Source organism: Macrobrachium nipponense, chromosome 26, assembly GCF_015104395.2.
Source record: "Macrobrachium nipponense isolate FS-2020 chromosome 26, ASM1510439v2, whole genome shotgun sequence".
NCBI lineage: Eukaryota > Metazoa > Arthropoda > Malacostraca > Decapoda > Palaemonidae > Macrobrachium > Macrobrachium nipponense.
In genome coordinates, this window is record NC_087215.1 from 10595886 (window position 1) to 10600827 (window position 4942).

Consider the following 4942-nt stretch of genomic DNA (forward strand, 5'->3'; position numbering starts at 1 on the left):
CCAGTTCCCATGATTCCCGATCCCTTCATTAACGTATACCAATTCCTACAAGAAGACTTAACTGAGCTTATTTGTCTCTTTGCAGCTGAACATTCAAACAAAGCTACATTTTATTCATCTGTTCAAATGCGACTGATAAATTCTTAATGATAAAAGAACAACCAATTCCTGTAGTAAAGCCACTTGCCGCAAAGGGCATCTGTTGACAGTCTGCCACTCATGTTTCTTTCTTTCCTGTGCTTTGTCTTCCACGAATCTCCACTCATCTACATTCTTCTTGCTCTTGGTTCTCATCCGAGTAGGTGTTGGTCTCTCAAGTCTTTTGTCATATATGTATATATTTTTTCCGATGTTTAGTAATAATAATAATAATAATAATAATAATAATAATAATAATAATAATAATAATAATAATAATAATAATAATAATAATAATAATAATAATAAATGTGGCGCCGTGGAGGAGTGGGTTAGGTCGTCAATAGACTTAAGTCAAGTTAAGCAACATTGGGGCTGGTCACCACCAGTATCACAGAAACGAATAACTTGACATATGCAGGAGCAAGATTAGTAGCAGAACTGATGGGGATTCGAACACCAACACCACCAGCACAACAGAAACCAAAACAGCAACCTCCTTGGAAAAGGCGCCTGGAAAAGCAAATCATGGTGATGAGATCTGACTTGAGTAAACTGAAAGAGATGGCAGAAAAAAGGCTAAGAAGCAAGAAAACAAGGGAGGAACTCAACGAGAAATACAAAGTACAAGAGAGGGGACTAAACAACACAATAGAAGATATAAAACAGAGGCTTAAGGCCAAAGCACATAAGATCCAACGGTACACGAACAGGAATAAGGGATACCAACAGAACAAACTATTCGGAACCAACCAGAAAAGACTATACAGCCAACTAAGAGGGGAAGACAACCACCCACCCCAGAAATTCTGAAGCCGAACCAAGTAATAAGTGGTACGAGCACCAACCTGATGGAGTGATAGAAAACGATCACGCAAAGATTCTCTGGGACTATGGTATCAGAACGGATAGGGTGATACGTGCAAACAGACCAGACGTGACATTGATTGACAAAGTCAAGAAGAAAGTATAAAGAACAAACTATTCGGAACCAACCAGAAAAGACTATACAGCCAACTAAGAGGGAAGACAACCACCCAGAAATTCCTGAAGCCGAACCAAGTAAGAAGACTCTGGGAAAACATATGGAGCAATCCGGTATCACACAACAAACATGCAACGTGGCTCCAGGAAGTCAAGGAAGAAGAAACAGGGAGAATAAAACAAAGATTCACAGAGATCACGACAGACACAGTCAGAACACCAACTAAAGAAAAATGCCAAACTGGAAAGCCCCAGGTCCCGATGAAGTCCATGGATACTGGCTCAAAAAACTTCAAGGCCCTACACCCACGAATAGCAGAACAACTCCAGCATTGTATCTCAAATCACCAAGCACCCCCAAATGGATGACCACAGGAAGAACATCCTTAGTACAAAAAGACAAGAGTAACGGAAATAGCGCCAGTAACTACAGGCCTATCACCTGCCTACCAATATGTGGAAGTTACTAACAGGTATCATCAGTGAAAGGCTATACAACTACCTAGAGGAGACAAACACCATCCCCCACCAACAGAAAGGCTGCAGAAGGAAGTGTAGGGGCACAAAAGACCAGCTCCTGATAGACAAAATGGTAATGAAGAACAGTAGGAGAAGGAAAACCAACCTAAGCATGGCATGGATAGACTATAAGAAAGCCTTCGACATGATACTACACACATGGCTAATAGAATGCCTGAAAATATATGGGCAGAGGAAAACACCATCAGCTTCCTCAAAAATACAATGCGCAACTGGAATACAATACTTACAATCTCTGGAATAAGACTAGCAGAGGTGATCAGGGAGAAGGATCTTCCAGGGCGACTCACTGTCCCCACTACTCTTCGTAGTAGCCATGATTCCCATGACAAAAGTACTACAGAAGATGGATGCCGGGTACCAACTCAAGAAAAGAGGCAACAGAATCAACCATCTGATGTTCATGGACGACATCAAGCTGTATGGTAAGAGCATCAAGGAAATAGATAACCTAATCCAGACTGTAAGGATTGTATCTGGGGACATCAGGGCGGAGTTTGGAATAGAAAAATGCGCCTTAGTCAACATACAAAAAGGCAAAGAAACGAGAACTGAAGGAATAAGCTACCAGATGGGAGCAACATCAAACACATAGATGAGAAGGATACAAATACCTGGGAATAATGGAAGGAGGGGATATAAAACACCAAGAGATGAAGGACACGATCAGGAAAGAATATATGCAGAGACTGAAGGCGATACTCAAGTCAAAAACTCAACGCCGAAATAATCTTTAAGTTACGAAAAATAAAAGTTGGTCCAAGGATATTAGTTATGTTTGAGTTTCGAAGTTATCTTATATCAGTTCTTTCAGAGCCTTTCTAAACGTAATGAGAGAGAGAGAGAGAGAGAGAGAGAGAGAGAGAGAGAGAGAGAGAGAGAGTGCATTCGGGAAGGCCAGGGAAGGGGGAAGGGGGGGTTGGGGGGAGGGAGAACGGGACGAATCAGTAAGACAAATGCAGCTTTGAAAGGTCTGCTGTGGGTCCCCAGTCTGTATGAGAGAAACTATTTATACGAATCGTTCCGCTTAAGGAAGGTTTATTCTCCTTTTCTGTTTCCGCCTGTTGCCACTGGCGATTAGGAGAGAGAGAGAGAGAGAGAGAGCGAGAGAGAGGCATCGAGAAAATAGGTACACTAATCCAGACTGTAAGGATTGTATCTGGGGACATCAGGATGGAGTTTGGAATAGAAAAATGCGACTTAGTCACATACAAATAGGCAAAGTAACGAGAACTGAAGGGATAAAGCTACCAGATGGGAGCAACATCAAAAACACATAGATGAGAAGGATACAAATACCTGGGAATAATGGAAGGAGGGGATATAAAACACAAAGAGATGAAGGAACACGATCAGGAAAGAATATATGCAGAGACTCAAGGCGATACTCAAGTCAAAACTCAACGCCGGAAATATTATAAAAGCCATAAACACATGGGCAGTGCCAGTAATCAGATACAGCGCAGGAATAGTGGAATGGACGAAGGCAGAACTCCCGCAGCATAGATCAGAAAAACCAGGAAACATATGACAATACACAAAGCACTACACCCAAGAGCAAATATGGACAGACTATACATAACACGAAAGGAAGGAGGGAGAGGGGAGGACTACTAGTATAGAGGACTGCGTCAACATCGAAAACAGAGCACTGGGGCAATATCTGAAAACCAGTGAAGACGAGTGGCAAAGAGTGATGGGAAAAGGAAGGACTAATAAAAGTAGACGAAGACCCAGAAATATACAGAGACAGGAGAAAGACGACAGAACAGAGGACTGGCACAACAAACCAATGCACGGACAATACATGAGACAGACTAAAGAACTAGCCAGCGATGACAATTGGCAATGGCTACAGAGGGGAGAGCTAAAGAAGGAAACCGAAGGAACAGCGGCACAAGATCAGGGCCCTAAGAACCAGATATGTTCAAAGAACGATAGACGGAAATAACATCTCTCCCATATGTAGGAAGTGCAATACGAAAAAATGAAACCATAAACCACATAACAAGTGAATGCCGGCACTTGCACAGAACCAGTACAAAAAGAGGCATGATTCTGTGGCAAAAGCCCTCACTGGAGCCTGTGCAAAGAAACATCAGCTACCTTGCAGTAATAAGTGGTACGAGCACCACCTGAGGGAGTGATAGAAAACGATCACGCAAAGATTCTCTGGACTATGGTATCAGAACGGATAGGGTGATACGTGCAAACAGACCAGACGTGACATTGACTGACAAAGTCAAGAAGAAAGTATCACTCACTGATGTCGCAATACCATGGGACACCAGAGTTGAAGAGAAAGAGAGGGAAAAAATGGATAAGTATCAAGATCTGAAAATAGAAATAAGAAGGATATGGATATGCCAGTGGAAATCGTACCCATAATCATAGGAGCACTAGGCACGATCCCAAGATCCCTGAAAAGGAATCTAGAAAAAAATAGTTGCTGAAGTAGCTCCAGGACTCTGCAGAAGAGTGGGATCCTAGAAACGGCACACATAGTAAGAAAAGTGATGGACTGCTAAGGAGGCAGGATGCAACCCGGAAACCCCACACTATAAATACACCCAGTCGAATTGGAGGCTGTGATAGAGTAAAAAAAAAAAATAATAATAATAATAATAATATATGAATGAGTTCCTGAAATATAATGTAATGTAAAATCTTTGAATGTCAAAGCTTAATAATAATAATAATAATAATAATAATAATAATAATAATAATAATAATAATAATAATAATAATAATAATAATAACAGTAAATATATATCCATGCGCCACAGTATCATTACTCTTATATCATCAAATATTTTTACAGACCTGGACATCTATCTGGGTCATAAATCTGACCTCTGTCTCCTCATTTTGCATGCCAATGCCCTAGGCGTTTCCGGCGGCATAACCCAAGTCATTTTCTTTCGGAATTCAGAAACTTCAAGCCTTAAAGAAACAAAAACAAAAACAAATTAGCATAAAGTCCAGTTCGCCTTCTTTCTGGAATTTTCGCTGAGGTTATTTTAATTTATTATTTTATTTATATATATTTATTTATTTATTTTGCTCAGCATCCTAGATAACGAGTGAGGGCGGGTTGGCTTAACGCGGTTATGCATACTTTATGCATTTTTCATTTTTCATTCATAACTGTTTATTGTATTGCCTTATACAGTACATGTATGTTGTAAATCTGCTTCTATGTAATCTATTCACTTCATGAATAGATTACATAGAAGTGAAAAAGCGTTCATGGAATTACATAAGTTCGATCGATGCGAGA